Below are 25,323 nucleotides of genomic sequence, written 5' to 3' on the forward strand. Positions count from 1 at the left end.
AGAGAGTGGGAAAAGGAACAACAGTGTGTTTTGAGCTGATGTCCTGAATAAGCCTAATGCCCTCCATGCTGACCGTGTTACACTGGGTCCTGGTGCTCTGCCTTGCTGATGGTTTCAGATACCAAGTGGGAGGACATTAATCCAATGTCTTATCACCCTCTTAACCAGCTGGGTTTAGGTGAATGGAGAACATACGGTGAAGGGATGGTATCCCAAAATAAAAATGGCTTTTGTTCTGGTCGGATAATATTCTTGATCAAATGGGAAGTGGAAATTCCTACCTCAAACTTTCTTTAAAATCTTTGGACAATGTGTACAAACTTTTACTGGAATGGTTCCAGGGATGAGGGACTTCAGTTCCGTGGATAGAATGGAGAAGCTGGGGTTGTTCTCCTTCGAGCAGAGAAGGTTAAGCAGAGATTTGATAGAAATGTTCAAAATCATGAAGGGTTTAAATAATGTAAATAAAGAGAAATTATTTTTGTTGGTGGAATGGTTGAGAATTGAAGGCACAGATTTAAGGTGATTGGCAAAAGAATCAAAGGCGACGTGAGGATAAACTTTTTTACGCAGCGAGTGGTTATGATCTGGAATGCACTGCCTGAAAGGGCGGTGGGAGCAGATTCAATCATGGCTTTCAAAAAGGAATTGGATAAATGCTTGAAGGGAAAAGATTTGCAGGGTTACAGGGAAAGAGCGGGGGAATGGGACGAACTGGATAGCTCTAACAAAGAGCCGGCACAGGCTCGATGGGCCGAATGGCCTCCTTCTGTGTTGCAAGATTCTATGAATTTGCAGAACTGCATGTGTTTGGTCTCTCTTCAGAACTCCTACTGTACTGTTTGAGCAGTGTTCACCAAATTGTACCAGTGTGATAATGTCTGTTCTCCCACACCAGCTCGTTGAGGGCAGAGGTGCCCAGGCAGTTGATGCTTGATGTCTTTCACACTCGAGGATTAATGACTGTAATCGAACCACTGCAAATTTATCACGTGATCATCTACGGTGATTACATGAAAATAAGTCTGTGTGTGTTTTTAACATCACATCCTGGGACTGTGAAAACTGAGACTCGAACCATCTCATTGGTTTCAGAAGTGGTTTTCAAAACCCGAGATAAGACTCCCATCTTCAGGCAGCCTTGCTGACGTCCTTTGTTCTCCCTCTCCCGACCTCGCCCAGCTTTGTTACTCATAATCAGAGCCACTGCTTTACTGTGACTCAAAGTCAGATTCTGTTGTTATTTTGAGATTGTTGGGTTTTCACCTGGTGTTTTGGGGATGGCATTCAGCAGTTCTGTCTGTTTATAATTGGGGTCACTGGTTTACCTTGACTGGAAAAGTCTGTTCCCTGTTTATTCCAAGGGTACCTGATGATTTGGGGATTGCACGATTCCATCCACATTTCAATGAATCCCTCAAACTCTTGCCCCTGGTCACAGGAGAAATTGATTTTAAGGCCCCGTTTTTCCCAAAGGAAAAAATTAATGTTTGATTTCCCTGAACACATAAAAATGACAAATTCTTATCCAGTAAGTCCGTATGCATTATTGTGACATTCAGGCTTTCAGTGTGCGGGAGTACAGCCAGTAGATATACCGAGATATCTTTATTCAAAGGAAAGTAATGAAATGAGTTTGGGAGTTTGCAGTGCAATTCCTGTTGGGTTCATTGCACAGAAGCCGACCGTTATTCAGCATCCAATTGGCAGCCTCACTGTGCACAAGTCCAGTTGGTGTGGGAAATGTAAACTGTCACACAGGGCAGGGGATGTGGGGAGGTTTCAGGCCCATTGTTGAAGCAGTGTCGCAGGAGCATTAGAACAGATTGAACCTGAGCTGTAGCCCTCATAGTGCAGGGTGTGTAGAAAAGTGCTGCACATGTTAACTCGGACCTTCACTTAACAGAAGGAAAATCTTGGTGGCCAAACAATGTATTAACCCAGTCCCACCACCAACACAGATTAACTGGCCCTCCATCTCATTACTGTTTGTGGGATCTTGCTGTGTGTAAAATGCCTGCTAGTCATGTAAAATGGTCTTTTCTGGTCCTGTCCATTGCTGTGTTACTAAGGACATTAAAGAGGGTGGGTGAGCAGGGCAGGTTAAGTCCATGTAGTGATGGGTCATTGGTGACTCCAGTCTCCTGCAGCTTGTCTCGTGGAGCGGGGGAGATATTTCCCAGACTTTTTCCCCAAATTGGCCGCAGTTGGTTATTTTTCTAATCCTTTTATCCATGAATGGGATACATAATTATTCAGACACAAACAATTCCAGCAAAGATCCTGATTTTTCATCACCAGTTTCCTGCCACAAATATTCTTATTTTTGAACCAAATTATTGTTTTGTAAAGTATTTTTATTCCCTGTCTGTATGAACAGAGAGAGTGGGCACGGGACCACCTTACTGCCCATGGTCACTCTCCTGATCAGTTTACGACCCCCCCGACTTCTTCCAGATCAGAGTCGTGGAATAGAATTCCATCAACAGCAGTTAATGTGAACTCCTTTAAAAAGGACTGGACAAATATCTGGTTAAGAAGGTGACTAATATCCCCCCAGTGGTCTTGTGGGTAAAGCCAGCGGATAAGTATATCAGAACATAAGAAATAGGAGCAGGAGTAGGCCATACAGCCCCTCGAGCCTGCTCCGCCATTCACTAAGATCATGGCTGATCTTCAACCTCAACTCCTCTTTCCTGCCCAATCCCCATATCCCTTGATCCCCAGAGTCCAAAAATCTAACGATCTCAGCCTTGAATATATTCAACGACTCAGCATCCACAGCCCTCTGGGGTAGAGAATTCCAAAGAATGAAGAAATTCCTCCTCATCTCAGTCCTAAATGGCTGACCCGTTATCCTGAGATTGTGCCCCCTAGTTCTAGACTCTCCAGCCAGGGGAAACAACCTCTCAGCATTTACCCTGTCAAGTGCCCACAGAAACTTACATGTTTCAATGAGATCACCTCTCATTTTTCTAATCTCCAGAGAGTCCAAGACTATTCCACTCAACCTCTCCTCATAGGACAACCCTCTCATCCCAGGAATTATCTAGTGAACCTTTGTTGCACCGCCTCGAAGGCAAGTATATCCTTCCTTAGATAAGGAGACCAAAACTGTACACAGTACTCCAGGTGAGGTCTCACTAAAGCCCTGTACAATTGTAGTAACACTTCCTTACTCTTGTACTCCAACCCACTTGCAATAAAGGCCAACATGCCATTTGCTTTCCTAATTGCCTGCTGTACCTGCATGTTAACTTTTTGTGATTCTTGTACCAGGACACCCAAGTCTCTCTGAACACCAACATTTAATAGTTTCTCACCGTTTAAAAAATATTCTGGTTTTCTATTCTTCCTACCCCAAAGTGAATAACCTCACATTTCCCCACATTATACTCCATCTGCCACCATCTTGCCCACTCACTTAACCCGTCCATATCCCTTTGCAGACTCTCTGTGTCCTCCTCACAGCTTACTTTCCCACCCAGCTTTGTTTCATCAGCAAACTTGGATACATTACATTCGGTCCCTTCGTAAATAGTTGAGGCCCAAGCACTGATCCTTGCAGCTCCCCACTAGTTACAACCTGCCGACTCGAAAATGACCCGTTTATCCCTACTCTCTGTTTTCTGTCCATTAACCAATCCTCTATCCACGTTAATATATTACCCCCAATCCCATGAGCCCTTATCTTGTGTAACAACCTTTACGTTGCACCTCATCGAATGCCTTTTGAAAATCTAAATACACCACATCCACTGGTTCCCCTTTATCTATCCTGCGAGTTGCATCCTCAAAAAACTCTAATAGATTTGTCAAACGCGGTTTCCCTCTCATTAAGCCATGTTGACTCTGCCTTATCACGTTATGATGTTCGAAGTACCCTGTTACGACTTCCTTACGAATCGATTCCAGCATTTTCCTGACGACTGATGTCAGGCTAACTGGCCTGTCGTTCCCTGTTTTCTCTCCCCCTCCATTCTGGAATAGTGGGGTCACATTTGCTACCTTCCAATCTGCTGGGACTATTCTAGAATCGAGGGAATTTTGGAAGATCATAATCAATGCATCCACTATCTCTGCAGCCACCTCCATTAGTACCCTCGGAAGTTGGCCATCAGGTCCAGGGGATTTATCGGCTTTTAGTCCCATTAGTTTCTCAAGTACTTTTTCTCTACTGATAAAAATTACTTTAAGTTCCTCACTCTCATTAGCCCCTTCATTCCCCACTATTTCTGGTCTGCTTTTTATGTCTTCTACTGTGAAGACAGTTACAAAATATTTGTTTAACGCACCTGCCATTTCCTGATTCCCCATTATAATTTCTCCTGTCTCAGCCCCTAAGTGACCAATGTTTACTTTTGCTGCTCTCTCCCTTTTTACATATTTGTAGAAGCTCTTACAATCCATTTTCATATTTCTTCCTAGTTTACTTCCATATTCTATTTTCTCCCTTTTTATCAATTTTTTGGTCGTCCTTTGCTGGTTTCTAAAACTCTCCCAATTCTCAGGCTTACTACTCTTCTTGGCAACATTATAGGCCTCTTCTTTTAATCTAATTCTATCCTTAACTTCTTTAGTTAGCCACAGGTGTGTCACTTTTCCCATGGAGATTTTATTTCTTAATGGAATGTATATTTGTTGAGAAGATTGAAATATTTCTATAAATGTTTGCCATTGCTTTTCAACCGTCACACACTTTAAATTAATTTCCAAATCTACATTAGCCAACTCACCCCTCGTACCTATGTAATTGGCTTTGTTTAAGTTTAAGACTCTAGTTTCTAAGTACATCATTCCCAAACTCAATGTGAAATTCTATCATATTATGATCACTCTTCACCAGAGGATCCTTTACAGTGAGATTGCTAATTAACCCTGTCTCATTACACAATACAAGATCTAAAATAGCCTGTTCCCTGGTTGGTTCCATGACGTATTGCTCTCGGAAACCATCTCGAGTGCATTCCATGAACTCATCCTCCAAACTACCTTTGCCAATTAGATTTGCCCAGTCGATATGAAGATTAAAGTCCCCCACGATTATCTTTGTTACAAGCACCTATTATTACATGGTTAATACTCTGTCCAACGGTATAGCTACTATGAGGGGGCCTATAAACTACTCCCACCAGTGTTTTCTGCCCCTTGTTATTTCTTATTTCCACCCACACTGATTCTACTTCCTGATCTGAGCTGAGATCCTTTCTCACCACTGTCCTATGTCCTTTATTATTAGGGCTACACCCCCTCCTTTTCCATTCTGTCTGTCTTTTCTAAGAGTCTTGTACCCTCGAATATTTACTTCCCAACCTTGGTCACTTTGCAACCACATCTCTGTAATGGCTGTTAGACCAAACCCATCTATCTCTATTTGTGCAACTAATTCATCGATCTTGATCCGAATGCTCCATGTGTTCAGATAAAGAGTCTTTAATCTTGACTTTTTACCATTTTTTCCTGCTTTGACCTTACTTGTTGATGTTCTATTATTGGTAAACTCTCTGTCCCTTCCTGCCACACTCTGCTTATCTTTACCCAAATCACTACACTGCTCTGTTCCCTTGACTTTTCTCATTAGATTTCTAAATTTCCCCTCCCCTGACCCCTCCGCCCCACTTTTAGTTTAAAGCCCTATCTACAGCCCGAGTTATTAAATTCACCAGGACGCTGGTCCCAGCCCGGTTTAAGTGGTAATGGTGGGACAATAAGCCATTTATTCCAAGGAGGCCCTCGTTTGATCCGTGGGCCCGAGTTTCCCCATTCTCTGGTCACCAACCTGTGGTTTTCTGTCCATTAAAGTCAAGGGGCAGGAAGTCACACACTGGCGACTGCTTATTTTAACCAGGTCAGAGGTCAGGATGCTGCAATTCACAGTAAAATCAGGCAGGGTCCCCACTTCTGATCACCATCCAGTGTCCCCTCCTGGAATGTGGGATGTGAAGAGAATCCCAGCTCGCCTCTGGTTCTCTTCACAATGGGACAGCCTGTCAGCCCACACTGCTGGAGCTCACACGTGAATGGTGGTGGGACACTCGCACCTGTTGAACTAACCCCAGCAAAGAGTCAGTGCCTTCAGAAGAAAAGAACAAAGCTCAGGGGGAAAGGATGGAAGGTTATAAGCAAGGTCAAACACAACCTGGGCCACTCTCCAGTCCACTGGAGTTTCTGTTTGGTTACTTCAGAGGTTGGAGAAATTTCACAGGGTTTCCTCTGGGGAATTTCCCTTGTGGCTGTTCAACCTCCCTCACAACAGTTTGGGAGATTCCACTGTAGTTCAAACAGCACATGGGTCTTTCAGAAGAAGCAGCTTTGATGGACCAAATGGTCTTTCCCTCCTGTACTCTGGAATCCAAATCTATTAGATTTGGCTCAGATAATGTTGTAACGTTAAAGTTGTTTTTAAAAGAATATTTGGTGATGAGGAGAAATCGAGATGATTGGACGCCATTTGTTTCGAGTTGTGGTTTCAAAGAGTAACTGAGTTCTTTGTTGCAGTTACTGTGCCCGTGCCAGGAACACCGTGTTCGTGTAATTATTGAGCTCGAAATTAGGAGTGCAATGCCTCCTCGCAATACCTCCTGTCTGTTCAGCCCCCCCATCTCACCCACCCTGTCCGTTACCTCACTCTCTCTACGGGTTTCTATTTTGATTGGAAATGGTCGTCAAAAAGTTTTGCAGAAACAAACCTTATCAACCCAGTTTAGTTGCACTAAGTCTCACTGTTTCCCTGCCAGTCATTCCACAGATTTGTGTCAGTTCTCATCGTGAAGTTCAGACATTTTGTTGAGCAGCCAACTTGGCTTCAACTTTGAAATACAGTTTGAGGGAAAATTTTCTGGCAGCTTCCAAGCAAATCAATTCACTGCCGAACACAAAACGTGACGATGGATACGGGAATAGTAAACTTTCATTTCCATCACTTTGCATCATTGACGCGTTTCAGAGCAAAACAAAGGCAAATCCGTGTCTCAGGTAACCTGACTGATCCATGGTGGAACTGAGACTGGAGCACAAATCTACACTGACACTCAGTGCAGTGCTGAGGGAGCGCTGCACTGTCGGAGGGTCAGTACTGAGGGAGTGCTGCACTGTCGGAGGGTCAGTACTGAGGGAGTGCTGCACTGTCAGAGGGTCAGTACTGAGGGAGCGCTGCACTGTCGGAGGGTCAGTACTGAGGGAGTGCTGCACTGTCAGAGGGTCAGTACTGAGGGAGCGCTGCACTGTCGGAGGGTCAGTACTGAGGGAGTGCTGCACTGTCGGAGGGTCAGTACTGAGGGAGTGCTGCACTGTCAGAGGGTCAGTACTGAGGGAGCGCTGCACTGTCGGAGGGTCAGTACTGAGGGAGTGCTGCACTGTCGGAGGGTCAATACCGAGGGAGCGCTGCACTGTCGGAGGGTCAGTACTGAGGGAGTGCTGCACTGTCGGAGGGTCAGTACTGAGGGAGCGCTGCACTGTCGGAGGTACCATCTTTTGGATCAGACAGTAAATCGAATCCTTGTCTGCCCTCTCAGCTCGATGTAAAAGATCCCATGCTACTATTCGAAGAAGCAAAAGGGAGTTCTCCCCGGAGTCCTGGACAATATTTAGCCCTCCACCAACATCACTAAAACAGATGACCCGGTCATTTATCTCACTGCTGTTTGTGGGATCTTGCTGTGCATTATTTGGCTGCCGTGTTTCCTACATTACAACAGGGACTACATTTCAAAAGTTTTTCATCGACTGTAAAGCGCTTTGGGACGTCCCGAGGATGTGAAAGGCGCTTTAGAAATGCAAGTTCTTTCTTTCTTCCTTGCTGGTTGCAGATTCCAAACATGTGAGAGCACAAATAGTGGGAGTGTGTTTCCTGCCTCGGTTTCTCCCAATCCAGCATTTCGCAGCAACACACGTTTCTCTTCAGCCTGTTCGAAAGCCTTCACTGAATTGGCTTGACTCCTGGGACATGCCTGACTGAGCCTGTGGATGACGTTCTCCCTCCCGGTACTCGGAGAACCACGGGAGAGGATGAGGAGAAGATTTAAAGAGCGGCAGCAGCACAACCGTCAGAATCGGCAGAGCGCGGAGAACCAGGGGAGAGAGCGGAGACCCACGGGAGAGAGGGGAGAACCACGGGAGAACGGGGAGAACCACGGGAGAACGGGGAGAACCACGGGAGAGGGCGGAGAACCACGGGAGAGGGCGGAGAACCACGGGAGAACGGGGAGAACCACGGGAGAGGGCGGCGAACCACGGGAGAGGGGAGAACCACGGGAGAGAGCGGAGACCCACGGGAGAGGGCGGAGACCCACGGGAGAGGGCGGAGACCCACGGGAGAGGGGAGAACCACGGGAGAGGGCGGAGACCCACGGGAGAGGGCGGAGACCCACGGGAGAGAGGGGAGAAACACGGGAGAGAGCGGAGAACCACGGGAGAGGGGAGACCCACGGGAGAGAGGGGAGAAACACGGGAGAGGGCGGAGACCCACGGGAGAGCGGAGAACCACCGGAGAGGGCAGAGACACACGGGAGAGAGGGGAGAACCACGGGAGAGAGGGGAGAACCACGGGAGACAGGGGAGAACCACGGGAGAGGGAGGAGACCCACGGGAGAGGGGAGAACCACGGGAGAGAGGGGAGAACCACGGGAGAGAGGGGAGAACCACGGGAGAGAGGGGAGACCCACGGGAGAGAGCAGAGACACACGGGAGAGAGGGGAGAACCACGGGAGAGGGGAGAACCACGGGAGAGGGGAGAACCACGGGAGAGAGGGGAGAACCGCGGGAGAGAGCGGAGACCCACGGGAGAGAGGGGAGAACCACGGGAGAGGGGAGAACCACGGGAGAGAGGGGAGAACCACGGGAGAGGGGAGAACCACGGGAGAGAGGGGAGAACCGCGGGAGAGAGCGGAGAACCACGGGAGAGGGGAGAACCACGGGAGAGAGCGGAGAACCACGGGAGAGGGCGGAGACCCACCGGAGAGGGCGGAGAACCACGGGAGAGAGGGGAGAACCGCGGGAGAGAGCGGAGAACCACGGGAGAGGGGAGAACCACGGGAGAGAGCGGAGAACCACGGGAGAGAGGGGAGACGCACCGGAGAGGGCGGAGAACCACGGGAGAGAGGGGAGAACCGCGGGAGAGAGCGGAGAACCACGGGAGAGGGGAGAACCACGGGAGAGAGCGGAGAACCACGGGACAGGGCGGAGACCCACGGGAGAGGGCGGAGACCCACGGGAGAGAGTGGAGACCCACGGGAGAGGGCGGAGAACCAGGGGAGAGCGGAGAACCACGGGAGAGAGGGGAGAACCACGGGAGAGGGGGGAGACCCACGGGAGAGAGGGGAGACCCACGGATGAGGGCGGAGACCCACGGGAGAGAGGGGAGACCCACGGGAGAGGGCGGAGACCCACGGGAGAGAGGGGAGAACCAGGGGAGAGCGGAGAACCACGGGAGAGAGGGGAGAACCACGGGAGAGGGGGGAGACCCACGGGAGAGAGGGGAGAACCAGGGGAGAGAGCGGAGAACCACGGGAGAGGGCGGAGAACCACGGGAGAGAGGGGAGAACCACGGGAGAGAGGGGAGAACCACGGGAGAGAGGGGAGACCCACGGGAGAGAGGGGAGAACCACGGGAGAGAGGGGAGAACCACGGGAGAGGGCGGAGACCCACGGGAGAGGGCGGAGAACCAGGGGAGAGGGCGGAGAACCAGGGGAGAGGGCGGAGAACCACGGGAGAGGGCGGAGATCCACGGGAGAGGGCGGAGAACCACGGGAGAGAGTGGAGAACCACGGGAGAGGGGAGAACCACGGGAGAGAGCGGAGAACCACGGGAGAGGGCGGAGACCCACCGGAGAGGGCGGAGAACCACGGGAGAGAGGGGAGAACCGCGGGAGAGAGCGGAGAACCACGGGAGAGAGGGGAGAACCACGGGAGAGAGCGGAGAACCACGGGAGAGGGCGGAGACCCACCGGAGAGGGCGGAGAACCACGGGAGAGAGGGGAGAACCGCGGGAGAGAGCGGAGAACCACGGGAGAGGGGAGAACCACGGGAGAGAGCGGAGAACCACGGGAGAGAGGGGAGACGCACCGGAGAGGGCGGAGAACCACGGGAGAGAGGGGAGACCCACGGGAGAGGGCGGGGAACCACGGGAGAGGGCGGAGAACCAGGGGAGAGGGCGGAGAACCACGGGAGAGGGCGGAGAACCACGGGAGAGGGCGGAGAACCAGGGGAGAGGGCGGTGAACCACGGGAGAGGGCGGTGAACCACGGGAGAGGGCGGAGAACCACGGGAGAGGGCGGAGACCCACGGGAGAGGGCGGAGAAACACGGGAGAGAGCGGTGACCCACGGGAGAGAGGGGAGACCCACGGGAGAGAGCGGACAAACACAGGAGAGAGCGGTGACCCACGGGAGAGAGGGGAGAACCATGGGAGAGGCTGAGGAGAAGAGTTGAAGAGCAGCGGCAGCACAACCGTCAGAATTGGCAGAGCGCGGAGACCCACGGGAGAGAGCGGTGAAACACGGGAGAGAGGGGAGACCCACGGGAGAGGGCGGTGAAACACAGGAGAGAGGGGAGACCCACGGGAGAGGGTGGTGAAACACAGGAGAGAGGGGAGACCCACGGGAGAGGGTGGTGAACGACGAGAGAGAGGGCGGTGAACCACGAGATTATTCGGTGAACCGCGGGATTATTCGGTGAACCGCGGGATTATTCGGTGAACCACGAGATTATTCATTGAGGAATAAAAGCCCCACAGGAAAAGTGATCCATCTGTGACTAACTAAAGAAGTTAAGGATTGTATTAGAATAAAAGAAGAGGCTTGCAATATTGCCAAGAAGAGTAGTAAGCCTGAGGATTGGGAGAGGTTAAAGAAACCAGCAAAGGATGACCAAAAAAATGATACAGAGGGAGAAAGTAGAATATGAGAGTAAATTAACAAGAAATATGAAAACAGATTGTAAGACAAGTATGTAAAAAGGAAGAGAGTACCAAAAGTAAATGTGGGTCCCTTAGAGGCTGAACTTAACTGGACCAGCCACATAAATACTGTGGCTACAAGAGCAGGTCAGAGGCTGGGTATTCTGCGGTGAGTGACTCACCTCCTGACTCCCCAAAGCCTTTCCACCATCTACAAGGCACAAGTCAGGAGTGTGATGGAATACTCTCCACTTGCCTGGAGCCTGCAGCTCCAACAACACTCAAGAAGCTCGACACCATCCAGGACAAAGCAGCCCGCTTGATTGGCACCCCATCCACCACACTAAACATTCACTCCCTTCACCACCGGCGCACAGTGGCTGCAGTGTGTACCATCCATAGGATGCACTGCAGCAACTCGCCAAGGCTTCTTCGACAGCACCTCCCAAACCCGCGACCTCTACCACCTAGAAGGACAAGAGCAGCAGGCACATGAGAACAACACCACCTGCACGTTCCCCTCCAAGTCACACACCATCCCGATTTGGAAATATATCGCCGTTCCTTCATCGTCGCTGGGTCAAAATCCTGGAACTCCCTACCTAACTGTTGGAGAACCTTCACCATAAGGACTGCAGCGGTTCAAGAAGACGGCTCACCACCACCTTCTTAAGGGCAATTAAGGATGGGCAATAAATGCTGGTCCACGTCCCATGTACGAAAAAAAAAGTCTGAGACAGGAGAAATGATAATGGGGAATAAGGAAATGGCAGAGACATTAAACAAGAATTTTGTATCTGTCTTCACAGTAGAAGACGAAAAAATCATACCAGAAATAGTGGGGAACCAAGGGTCTAATGAGAGTGAGGAACTTAAAGTAATTAGTACTGGTTAAAAAAAAGTACTGGAGAAATTAATGGGAGTAAAAACCAACAAATCCCCTGGACCTGCTGGCCAACATCCCAGGGATCTGAAAGAGGTGGCTGCAGAGATAGTGGGTGCATTGGTTGTGATCTTCCAAAATTCCACAGATTCTGGAATGGTCCCTGTGGATTGGAAGGTTGCAAATGTAACCCCGCTATTCAAGAAAGGAGGGAGAGAGAAGACAGGGAACGACAGGCCAGTTAGCCTGACATCAGTCGTTGGGAAAATGCTGGAATCTATTATTGAGGACGTGGTAATGGGGCACTTAGAAAATCATAATATGATTCGGCAGAGTCAACATGGTTTTACGAAAGGGAAATCGTGTTTGACAAATCTACTGGAGTTTTTTGAGGATCTAACTGGCAAGGTAGATAAAGGGGAATCAGTAGATGTAGTTTATTTGGATTTTCAAAAGGCATTCAATAAGGTGCCACATAAAAGGTTGTTACACAAGATAAGGGCTCATGGGGTTGGGGATAATATATTAGCATGGATAGAGGATTGGTGAATGGACAGAAAACAGAGAGTAGGGATAAACGGGTCATTTTCAGGTTGGCAGGTTGTAACTGGTGGGGTGCCGCAAGGATCAGTGCTTGGGCCTCAGCTATTTACAATCTATATTAATGACTTAGAAGAAGGGACCGAGTGTAATGTACCCAAGTTTGCTGATGATACAAAGCTAGATGGGAAAGTGAGCTTTGAGGAGGACACAGAGAGTCTGCAAAGGGATATCAACAGGTTAAGTGAGTGGGCAAGAAGGTGGCAGATGGAATATAATGTGGGGAAATGTGAGGTTATTCACTTTGGAAGGATGGATAGAAAAAGGGAATATTTTTTAAATGATGAGAAACTATTAAATGTTGGTGTTCAGAGGGATTTGGGTGTCCTCGTCCACGAAACACAGAAAGTTAACCTGCAGGTTCAGCAAGCAATTCAGAAGGCAAATGGTATGTTGGCTTTTATTGCAAGGGGGTTGGAGGACAATAGTAAGGAAGTCTTCCTTCAATTGTGCCAGGCTTTGGTGAGACCTCACCTGGAGTACTTTGTACAGTTTTAGTCTCCTTACCCTCCTTAGAGGCGGTGCAACAAAGGTTCACTAGATTGATTCCTGGGATGAGAGTGTTGTCCTATGAGGAAAGATTGAGTAGAATGGGCCTATACTCTCTGGAGTTTAGAAGAATGAGAGGTGATCTCATTGAAACACACAAGATTTTGAGGGGGCTTGACAGGGTGGATGCTGAGAGGCTGTTTCCCTGGCTGGAGAGTGTAGAGCTAGGGAGCATCGTCTTAGGATAAGGGGTCGGCCATTTAGGACCGAGATGAGGAGGAATTTCTTCACTCAGAGGGATGTGAGTCTTTGGAATTCTCTGCCCCAGATGGCTGTTGATGCTCAGTCGTTGAGTATATTCAAGGCTGAGATCGACAGATTTTTGGACTCTCGGGGAATCAAGGGATATGGGGATCGGGCAGGAAGGTGGAGTTGAGGTCGAAGATCAGCCTTGATCTGATTGAATGGCGGAGCAGGCTCGAGGGGCCATGTGGCCTACTCCTGCTCCTATTTCTTATGTTCTGATCTTCTTCTGTTGTCACATTTTTTGCCTTTCTCCCCCTCTTTGCCCTTTACACTGTTACTATCCCAGTCTTTATTGTGATAATTGAAAACCCCCATTTTCACTACTCTATAGTTTTTGCATCTTTCTGTAATTTGCCCGAAAATTTGCCCCTCTATCTCCTTCCCACTATTTGGTGCCCTATAGTGTACACCCATTGGTGTAATAGATCCTCTATTGTTCCATAATTCGAAACAAATAGATTCTCTCTTTGACCCTCAGATACATCATCCATTTCCAGTGCTAGAACGGTTTCCTCGATCAATACTGCCATCACCCACCCGCCTCCCGCCAACTCCTTTCATTCCTTCCCTATCTTTCCTGAATACCTTGTAGCCAGGATATTAAGCCCCCAATCCTCCCCTTCTTTGAGCCTGGTCTCTGTTATTGCCACTGTCTCATAGTCCCATGTGGTGACTCGAGCCTGCAGCTCACCAACCTTATTGATCACGATACCTGCATTTATTCACACACACTCTAAACTCATCTTCGACTGCCTCGCATTTACCCCCCTATCTGCTCCCTCCTATTTCTGAACTATTCTTTAGTCTCCCTCCCAGTCCTCTGTGCACCTTGTTTCTCCTCTCTAATGTTTCCTCCTGGTGCCCATCCCCCTGCCAAATTTGTTTAAACCCTCCCCCCACAGCACTATTTAACCTCCCCGGGGGGACATTGGTCCCAGCTCTGTTGAGGTGCAACCCGTCCATTTTGAACAGATCCCTCCTGCCCCAGAACTGGTCCCAATGCCCCAGGAATCTGACGCTCTGACTCCTGCACCATTTCTCCAGCAACGCATTAACCTGTCTTATCCGACTATTCCAATACTCACTCGTGCGTGGCAATGGGAGTAATCCAGAGATTACTATATTTGAGTTCCTGCTTTTTAACCAGATAGAGAGAAACTATTTCCTCTGGTGCGGTAATCCAGAAGAAGGGGCATAACCTTCAAATTAGTTAATTAGTCAAGGGACAGAACCTTAAAATTAGAGCTCGGTCATTCAGGGGTGATGTCAGGAAGCACTTCGTCACACAAAGGGGAGTGGAAATCTGGAACTCACTCCCCCAAAAAGCTGTTGAGGGTGGGGGTCAATTGAAAATTTCAAACCTGAAATTGGTAGAATTTGTTAGGCAAGGTTATTAAGGGTTCCAGAACCAAGATGGGTAAATGGAGCTAAGATACAGATTAGCCAGGACCAAATTTCATTGTGGAACAATCTCGAGGGGCTGCGGAGGCTATTCCGTCCCTATGTTCCTGTGACCAGAACTGGACACAATGGTTCTGACCAGAATTGGACACAGTCCTCGAAGTGGGTCTGACCAGAACTGAACACAGTACTTGAGGTGGGTCTGACCAGAACTGGACACAGTACTCGAGGTGGGTCTGACCAGAACTGGACACAGTACTCGAGGTAGGTCTGACCAGAACTGGGCACAGGACTTGAGGTGGGTCTGACCAGAATTGGACACAGTACTCGAGGTGGGTCTGACCAGAACTGGACACAGTACTCGAGGTGGGTCTGACCAGAACTGGACACAGTACTCGAGGTGGGTCTGACCAGAACTGGACACATTACTCGAGGTGGGTCTGACCAGAACTAGACACAGTACTCGAGGTGGGTCTGACCAGAACTGGACACAGTACTCGAGGTGGGTCTGACCAGAACTGGACACAGTACTCGAGGTGGGTCTGACCAGAACTGAACACAGTACTCGAGGTGCAGTCTGACCAGAACTGGACACAGCACTTGAGGTGGGTCTGACCAGAACTGGACACAGTCCTCGAGGTGCAGTCTGACCAGAACTGGACACAGTACTCGAGGTGGGTCTGACCAGAACTGGACACAGCACTTGAGGTGGGTCTGACCAGAACTGGACACAGTCCTCGAGGTGCAGTCTGACCAGAACTGGACACAGTACTCGAGGTGGGTCTGACCAGAACTGGACAAAGTACTCGAGGTGCAGTCTGACCAGAACATGACACAGTCCTCGAGGTGAGTCTGACCAGAACGGGACACAGTACTCGAGGTGGGTCTGACCAGAACTGGACACAGTACTCGAGGTGGGTCTGACCAGAACTGGACACAGTACTCGAGGTGGGTCTGACCAGAACTGGACACAGTACTCGAGGTGGGTCTGACCAGAACTGGACACAGTCCTCGAGGTGCAGTCTGACCAGAACTGGACACAGTACTCGAGGTGGGTCTGACCAGAACTGGACACAGCACTTGAGGTGGGTCTGACCAGAACTGGACACAGTCCTCGAGGTGCAGTCTGACCAGAACTGGACACAGTACTCGAGGTGGGTCTGACCAGAACTGGACACAGTACTCGAGGTGGGTCTGACCAGAACTGGACACAGTACTCGAGGTGGGTCTGACCAGAACTGGACACAGTACTCGAGGTAGGTCTGACCAGAACTGGGCACAGGACTTGAGGTGGGTCTGACCAGAATTGGACACAGTACTCGAGGTGGGTCTGACCAGAACTGGACACAGTACTCGAGGTGGGTCTGACCAGAACTGGACACATTACTCGAGGTGGGTCTGACCAGAACTAGACACAGTACTCGAGGTGGGTCTGACCAGAACTGGACACAGTACTCGAGGTGGGTCTGACCAGAACTGGACACAGTACTCGAGGTGGGTCTGACCAGAACTGAACACAGTACTCGAGGTGCAGTCTGACCAGAACTGGACACAGCACTTGAGGTGGGTCTGACCAGAACTGGACACAGTCCTCGAGGTGCAGTCTGACCAGAACTGGACACAGTACTCGAGGTGGGTCTGACCAGAACTGGACACAGCACTTGAGGTGGGTCTGACCAGAAGTGGACACAGTCCTCGAGGTGCAGTCTGACCAGAACTGGACACAGTACTTGAGGTGGGTCTGACCAGAACTGGACAAAGTACTCGAGGTGCAGTCTGACCAGAACATGACACAGTCCTCGAGGTGAGTCTGACCAGAACGGGACACAGTACTCGAGGTGGGTCTGACCAGAACTGGACACAGTACTCGAGGTGGGTCTGACCAGAACTGGACACAGTACTCGAGGTGGGTCTGACCAGAACTGGACACAGTACTCGAGGTGGGTCTGACCAGAACTGGACACAGTCCTCGAGGTGCAGTCTGACCAGAACTGGACACAGTACTCGAGGTGGGTCTGACCAGAACTGGACACAGCACTTGAGGTGGGTCTGACCAGAACTGGACACAGTCCTCGAGGTGCAGTCTGACCAGAACTGGACACAGTACTCGAGGTGGGTCTGACCAGAACTGGACAAAGTACTCGAGGTGCAGTCTGACCAGAACATGACACAGTCCTCGAGGTGAGTCTGACCAGAACGGGACACAGTACTCGAGGTGGGTCTGACCAGAACTGGACACAGTACTCGAGGTGGGTCTGACCAGAACTGGACACAGTACCCGAGGTGGGTCTGACCAGAACTGGACACAGTCCTCGAGGTGCAGTCTGACCAGAACTGGACACAGTACTCGAGGTGGGTCTGACCAGAACTGGACACAGCACTTGAGGTGGGTCTGACCAGAACTGGACACAGTCCTCGAGGTGCAGTCTGACCAGAACTGGACACAGTACTCGAGGTGGGTCTGACCAGAACTGGACACAGTACTCGAGGTGGGTCTGACCAGAACTGGACACAGTACTCGAGGTGGGTCTGACCAGAACTGGACACAGTACTCGAGGTGGGTCTGACCAGAACTGGACACAGTACTCGAGGTGGGTCTGACCAGAACTGGACACAGTCCTCGAGGTGCAGTCTGACCAGAACTGGACACAGTACTCGAGGTGGGTCTGACCAGAACTGGACACAGCACTTGAGGTGGGTCTGACCAGAACTGGACACAGTCCTCGAGGTGCAGTCTGACCAGAACTGGACACAGTACTCGAGGTGGGTCTGACCAGAACTGGACACAGTACTCGAGGTGCAGTCTGACCAGAACATGACACAGTCCTCGAGGTGAGTCTGACCAGAATGGGACACAGTACTCGAGGTGGGTCTGACCAGAACTGGACACAGTGCTCGAGGTGGGTCTGACCAGAACTGGACACAGTCCTCGAGGTGCAGTCTGACCAGAACTGGGCACAGTACTCGAGGTGGGACTGACCAGAACTGGACACAGTACTCGAGGTGGGTCTGACCAGAACTGGACACAGTACTCGAGGTGGGTCTGACCAGAACTGGACACAGTACTCGAGGTGGGTCTGACCAGAACTGGACACAGTACTCAAGGTGCAGTCTGACCAGAACTGGACACAGTACTCGAGGTGGGTCTGACCAGAACTGGACACAGTACTCGACGTGGGTCTGACCAGACCCTGTACAGTTTGATCATGACTTCCTCTGACTGTATTCTGCTGTTTTGGATTTATTGTCCAACATTGTTTTATCTTTGTTGGTCACAGCTCTGTGTTGTTTGGCGATGTTTCGTGTTGAGTTTACTGATACTTGTAGCCTCTGCTGGTTTGCTTTGTTTGATCTCTCTTTGCCCCTCTGATGAACCTTTCAACTTTTTCTGTATATTTTTCTATTCCTCCCAGAGATCTCCTTCACCTTCCTCTCTGCAGGATTTGTAAAGGTTTTTTGTTCCTCTTTATATCAGTTTTAATTTGTTTCTTAAACCATTTTGGGTCTGGTCTGAGCTGATTAGTTTTCGGTTTGTTTACTGAGCCCAGTTTGCTGTATTCTGACTCCAGATTGTAAAATTGTAATCATGTTTTACTGGTTTTGGTTCTGACCTGCTACTGCAGGACTGAAAGGGTTAATCTCCAGACAGAGTGAATCATGAAAGTGAAACTAACATCGTCACTCCCTGCACCGAGTGTTTATAAGAATTTCACTTCCTGCTCTGGTTCCTCAGTCTCTCTTGTGCTGTGTGAAAGCTGCTTCAGGTGCTGTCGGGATGGAGCCTGGAGCTGATCCAGCCGATGTCGTGTGTGATTACTGTGTCGAGAATCCATCCCCAGCTGTGAAGACGTGTCTGAAATGTGAAACATCTTTTTGCTCCAGTCATTTAAAACCACATCTGCTGAACAAGGCCTTCAGTGGACACACCCTAATCGAACCTGAGGCGGATCTTACAGACAGGCAGTGCGTTCACCATAAGAAGGTCCTTGAATACTACTGTGAAGATGATGCAGAGTGTGTGTGTGTTTCCTGTACAATAATAGGGAAACATAAATCCCACACACTGCTGAGCCTGGATCAGGCACAAGCTGCAATTAAGGTGAGTGACACAATTCCCAATATTAAATGCAGTGAGGGAGAGTTTTCCTGTTAATGACCAACATTAATTAGAACTGATTGCAGACAGTGCTGATTCACTGGGTCTGGGTTTACGGCTGTTTGTTTTTCATCAGTCAGATTTTCTCCCTCCCCTTTCTCTTACAGTCTGTCTGAGAGAACAGGGTGGGCTCTGGGAGGGTGTGAGAGTGGCCCAGGGTGACTGCCCCTCACCCACACTCAGCCCCTCCTGGTGAGGGCACTGTAGAGCTCAGTAATTCACTGTGTGGGCACCTGTGAGAACTGGCACTCCATGGCACAGGGCTGTAGAGCAGAGCATGTTGTAGCCCTGTGTAACGCTGGGGTATTCTGCCATCTGACCAGCAGGGAGAGGACCATCACCGGTGGGGGGAGTGAGGGACACCCACGGGGGGAGACTCAGGGGCTGGGGGGAGAAACTGTTTCTCACAACAAGAGGGAATTGGTGTTTGAGAAATGCTGGTGTGACTGAGTCTGTCTCCCTTTCCCCTCGGCTGATTCCTGGAAATGGAGGAGCTGAGTCCGTGTGAAAATGCAGCACACGGTGAGTCAGTGTGAAAAGAAGCCGGTGTGTGTGTGGTTCCTCAGTTTATACAGGGCAGGGAGCGCCTCTTTACTGAGAGTCACAGAAGGGAATATTTCTGCTCAGGGCCCAGACACTGAGAATCCCCCAAACCACTTTCTATCCACACCCAGTGGGGTCACTCCTGGAACGGAATCATTTCCCTTTTACATTCCAGTTTCAATCCCTTTTATTCCTCCTCTGTCAAAACTGCTCACTACTCCAGGATCATCCTGGAATGTAAGATAATTCCCGGCTTCTATTCTCCACTATCAGCAAGACCCCTCTCTCCTGCCCCTCCACCGTCACCTCCAACAACAAGTGCAAGGAGCTCATGATCTTCTTTATCAGGTGGATTGAGACAATCCGTTCAGCTGCCTCTGCTGCTTCCCTCCCTTCCCATCGCCGACCAAACCAATCTTCTCCCAAGTTTCCCCCCTGTCCTAGCCCTGAACTCACATCTCCATTTTCTCTCCTAACTCCCCTCCTGCAATCTCCGTGCTCATCTTGTCCATGAGACCCACTTTCTGCTCCCTCCACCCAATCCCACTATTCTGCCGACCACCCAACTTCCCTTCCTGGCCCCCATGGTCGCTGATATTACAAATAGTTCCCTCTCCTCTGGTACTGTCCAGCTCCCTTTCAGATCCCCCATCATCACCCCCTCCTCAACAAACATACCTTTGACCCTCTGTCCTCGCAAACTATCGCTCCATCTCCAACCTCCTTTTGCTCTCAAAAGATTTTGAACGTGTTGTCGCCTCCAAAATATGAGCCCATCTTTCCCACAACTCCACGTTTGAACCCCTCCAATCAGATTTCGATCTGTGCCATGGCACTGAAATGGTCCTTATCAAAGTCACAAATGAGATCCTATGTGACTGTGGCCGTTGTGCACAATCCCTCCTCGTCCATCTCGATCTGTCTGCTGCCTTTGACATGGTTGACCAACCATCCTCCTTCAAAGCCTCTCCTCCGTTGTCCAGCTGAGTGGGACTGCCCTCGCCTGGTTCCACTCTCACCTCTCCAGTCATAGACAGAGAATTTCCTGCAATGGCTTCTATTCCCATTCCTGCACTGTTACCTGTGGAGTCCCCCAAGGATCTATCCTTGGCCCCCTCCTATTTCTCACTTACATGCTGCCCCTTGGCGACATCATTTAGAAAACATAATGTCAGGTACCTCATGTACGCTGACATCACCCAGCTCGACCTCACCATGACCTCTCTCGACCTCTCCACTGCCTTTGATTGGTCACGCTGCTTATCCAACATCCAGTCTGAGATGAGCAGAAATTTCATCCACTGAAACATTAGGAACATCGAAGACATTGTCTGAGACCCCCTCCGTCACAAACTCTGTTCCCTCGTTACTGATTCCATCCCCCTCCCCGGCCACTGTCTCAGGCTGAACCAGACTTACAGCAATCTCACCATCCTATTCGACCCGGAGCTGAGCTTCGGTCCCCATGTCCTCTCCATCACTAAGGCCGCCTACTTCCATCCCCGTAATATCACCCATCTCCGCCCCAGCCTCAGTCCATCTGCTGCTGAAACCCTCATCCATGTGTTACCCGGAGACTCGACTATTCCAATGCTCCCTGGTCGGCCTCCCATCCTCCACCCTCCGTAAACTTGAGCTCATCCAAAATCTCTCCGCCTCTCCATCTCTCTCTCTCCTCCATTAATTCCCTCCTTAAAACCAATCTCTTTTACCAATCATTTTGTCACCTGTCCCAATGTCCCCTTCTTTGGCTCGGTGTCAATTTTTGTCTGGTTACCTTCCTGTGAAGGGCCTTGGGAGGTTTTACTGTGTTAAAAGCACAATATAAATGCAGGCTGTTGTTATTATTTTAAACACATTCCAATCACCTTGACAGGAAGAATTGGAGAGAGAAATCGAGAGGCTTCGGGGAGTCCAGCAGAATTGTTCCAGCAAACAGCGAGACTTGGAGAGATCAGAAGCTGAAATAAAGGTGGGTAAAGTGGGACTGGATTTAGAAAGGGTTTCTCTCCCCGCTGAGTCAATGAGCACATCAGAAACAGGCCTTCCAAACCAGGCTGGTTGTGTTGGGGCCGAGTCACTGATTACATTGAGTTCCCCGTGTGTTTGATGTGAGGGGGAGCTGCTTAACTCTCCCTGCACCTCCCAGGGAATATTATTACATCACTTGGGCACTGGATTTACTGAAACAGACACAGTCAGAGGCTGGGAGTTGGAGACTTGCCCTGAAGCCTGTGTCAGATGAACATAGAAAGGAAGAGGAAGAAAAGACCATTAGTCCCATCGAGCCTGCCCCATGCAGACAGGGTTCAATCACACACACCACTGATCCACCCCGAACCATGGACTCACCTGGGAAAGGCAAACAGAAGAGAGAAAAAACACCTGCAGACAATTCAGGACAAACTCTGGGAAATTCCTCCCCAGCTCCCTTTTAAAGGGTGGGAGTGACTCCATACCCCCCACGTGTTCAGGGAGTCTGTTCCAGAGATCGAGGACTCTGGGGTCTAACCTAACTCTGTGCCTATGGATTTTATACACAGGCCCTCTAGTCCTACCATCCTGATCCATCTCAAGTACCTCACCCAACGAGTGAGTCCAATAATCCCTCGATCATTTTAAAAACCTCAATCATGTCCCTCTCGGCCTGCCTTTCTCTAAATCGCCCTCCCTCTTGGAGCCGATCCTCAGAACTAAAATCCATCAGACTACGTGTCGTTCTGGCCACCGTCCTCTCCAGAGTCTCAATCTCCTTCACCAGGTGTGGGCACCAAAACTGGACCCATCACTCCAGGTGTGGATGGACCAGGTGGCAGTGCCATACACAGTCTAAATACAGTGCTCTTTCTATTAAACTCAAGGCTCAAGGCAACACTCGTTAAACTCTGTTTTCTCTCCCAGTAGACCCTCCCCCACTGCTTGTCTATCTTTAACGGGTGATCGAGTAGTGATCGAAACAAACTGTCCCGTCCCTGGAAAGTGCCGTGTGCTCAGGGTAAGAGCTGTGTGGAAGGGCCGTTTGTAATGAGAGTTGTTTTGTGTTTCAGACACGAATCAATGAGCTGAAAGGAAAGCTATCGAAGAGCTTCTCTGAATGGAGGAGACAGCTGGAAGAAGATGAAGAATACGCACTGAAACTGATCGATGAGGAGGGGCTCCGAGCTCTCTCTCAGATTAGAAGCTGTTCTGAAGCATTAAACAAGAGGATGGAACAGATTACATTAATCGATGGAGAAACCCAGAGTCTGGTACAGAGGGACCATCTCTCCTTTATTCAGGTACATCTTCAATATAAACAGGGCCATGTCTGGGGAATGGGGCGTTTCTGTGAGGCTGGTGAGAGGGATGAATTGTTTGAAGATTGTTGGTGGGGCCCAGCATTGGCGCTGCCCCCTCAGCCCTGCCCTCGGAGTGTTGGCGCTGCCCCCTCAGCCCTCCCCTCGGAGTGTTGGCGCTGCCCCCTCAGCCCTGCCCTCGGAGTGTTGGCGCTGCCCCCTCGGCCCTGCCCTCGGAGTGTTGGCGCTGCCCCCTGAGCCCTGCCCTCGGAGTGTTGGTGCTGCCCCCTCAGCCCTGCCCTCGGAGTGTTGGCGCTGCCCCCTGAGCCCTGCCCTCGGAGTGTTGGTGCTGCCCCCTCAGCCCTGCCCTCGGAGTGTTGGCGCTGCCCCCTCAGCCCTGCCCTGGGAGTGTTGGTGCTGCCCCCTCGGCCCTGCCCTCGGAGTGTTGGCTCTGCCCCCTCGGCCCTGCCCTCGGAGTGTTGGCGCTGCCCCCTCAGCCCTGCCCTCGGAGTGTTGGCTCTGCCCCCTCGGCCCTGCCCTCGGAGTGTTGGTGCTGCCCCCTCAGCCCTGCCCTGGGAGTGTTGGTGCTGCCCCCTCAGCCCTGCCCTGGGAGTGTTGGCGCTGCCCCCTCGGCCCTGCCCTGGGAGTGTTGGTGCTGCCCCCTCGGCCCTGCCCTCGGAGCGTTGGTGCTGCCCCCTCAGCCCTGCCCTGGGAGTGTTGGCGCTGCCCCCTAGGCCCTGCCCTCGGAGTGTTGGCGCTGCCCCAGGATGGAGTGCAGTGAAATGTGGGATTATTGCCCATTCCTGTGACTGGCCCCACCTACTGTTATACACTGAACTCTTTACTCTCAATCCCAAATTCACTCTTTGGTTCCATTGGGTGTTGATTTGTTCGTTGACTGAATTGATCTCCTCTCTTTATTCACAGAACTCGAAGCAGCTCCTTTCCAGGTAAGTTCCTCTCAGTCATACAGTACCTGCTGCTGATAGGGAACCTTCCCCTGTATCTGGGAGAAGAGTGAAAGTGGAATCACCGCTTGGAAACCTTCCCAGATAAGGTGCTTTCAAATGGTGGGAATATTGAGTGATGTTTAACTGTGGTTTGAGGGGTTATTGGCTCAGGCAGCCTGTGGGAAATGGGAGATTCCACATGTACACTGACGACCCCCAGCTCTACCTCACCACCACCTCTCTCGACCCCTCCACAGCATCTGATTTGTTACGCTGCTTGTCCGACATCCAGTATTGGATGAGGTGAAATTTCCTCCAATTAAATATTGGGAAGTTCGAAGCCATTGTCTTCGGTCCCCACCACAAACTCCGTTCCCTAGTCACCGACTCCATCCCCCTCCCTGGCCACTGTCTGAGTCTGAACCAGACTGTTCACAACCTCGGCGTTCTATTTGACCCTGAGCTGAGCCTCCGACACCATTTCCTCTCCATCACCAAGACCTCCTACTTCCACCCCATAATATCACCTGTCTCAGTATCTGCTGCTGAAACCCTCATCCGTGCTATTGTTACCTCTAGACTCGACTTTTCCAATTCTCTCCTGGCCGGCCTCCCATCTTCCACCCGCCATGACCTTCAGCTGATCCAAAACTCTGCTGCCCGTATCCTAACTTGCACCAAGTCCCGTTCACCCATCACCCTCTGCTCACTGACCCACATTGACTCCCGGTCCAGCAACACCTGGAATTTAAAATTCTCATCCTTGTTTTAAATCCCTCCATGGCCTCGCCCCTCCCTATCTCTGTAACCTCCTCCAGCCCTGCAACTCTCCGAGAACTCTGCGTTCCTCTAATTCTGGCCTCCTGTGCATCCCCGATTTTCTTCACCCCACCATCGGCAGCCATGTTTTCAGTTGTCTCGGCCCGAAGCTCTGGAATTCTCCCCCTAAACATCTCCTCTCTACGTCTACCTCTCCTCCTCTCTACGACTACCTCTCCTCCTCTCTACGTCTACCTCTCCTCCTCTCTCCGTCTACCTCTCCTCCTCTCTACGTCTACCTCTCCTCCTCTCTCCGTCTACCTCTCCTCCTCTCTACCTCTACCTCTACCTGGAAGCAGTTCTTTCTCTCCTCACTTCACATGATTGTAGAGAGTGTGATCCTGCAGAGAGGGGGGAGCACAGACTGGAGACCCTCTGGATAATAATAATTATTAATAATGGAAAGATGAGGGCTCCAGTACAGAGAAACTGGACTGAACACAGACGGCTTTGAAAATCACAAACTGAGCTGAAGTGGCAGCAAACCAGGATCCCACTGCACGTGTGGAGATCAGTGTGAATGCAGGGAGACTGCAAATCCCGGGATTCTGCCATTTTCAGGATGGGTTGCTGCGGGGTCTCAGTACGAGCATTAGAAGGGGTGCAGGTTGTTGCACTGATCACTCGTTCCCCTTTGGGTTTCTGATCTGAAATGTCCCCACTGATAAAAACATTCTCTCCTCTTTCATTCCAGAGTGACTGAGACTCAGAGAGTCACAGACCCAGATGTTCCAGCGCTCACCCTGAACCTGTCCAATATATCTCAACTTATCCAGAAGAGGCTGAATGGATCGGAAAAGTATCACTCAGACATACTGGGAATCATTGGTGAGAACGTGCAGCTTTTCTCCAATATAAGGGACTGAGAGCAGGTCGGGTTAGTTGTGTTCAGACAGCTGGGAATATCCAAAATAATTCAGGAACTTACAAAGACACAGACACACACGCCCTGTCACAGAGACTCACACAGACACACACGCCCTGTCACAGAGACTCACACAGACACACA

General features: G+C 50.4%; 1 long non-coding RNA gene across 1 annotated transcript; it reads left to right on the top strand.

The window, feature by feature from the left end:
• The first annotated feature begins 22,321 nt into the window (after positions 1-22,321).
• Positions 22,322-25,137, top strand: LOC137311120 (uncharacterized). Its single transcript, XR_010960218.1, has 3 exons — positions 22,322-22,518; positions 23,473-23,495; positions 25,009-25,137. It is a non-coding gene; the product is annotated as an uncharacterized lncRNA (long non-coding RNA).
• Positions 25,138-25,323: the final 186 nt, after the last annotated feature.

The sequence above is a fragment of the Heptranchias perlo genome, unplaced genomic scaffold (assembly GCF_035084215.1).
Source record: "Heptranchias perlo isolate sHepPer1 unplaced genomic scaffold, sHepPer1.hap1 HAP1_SCAFFOLD_301, whole genome shotgun sequence".
NCBI lineage: Eukaryota > Metazoa > Chordata > Chondrichthyes > Hexanchiformes > Hexanchidae > Heptranchias > Heptranchias perlo.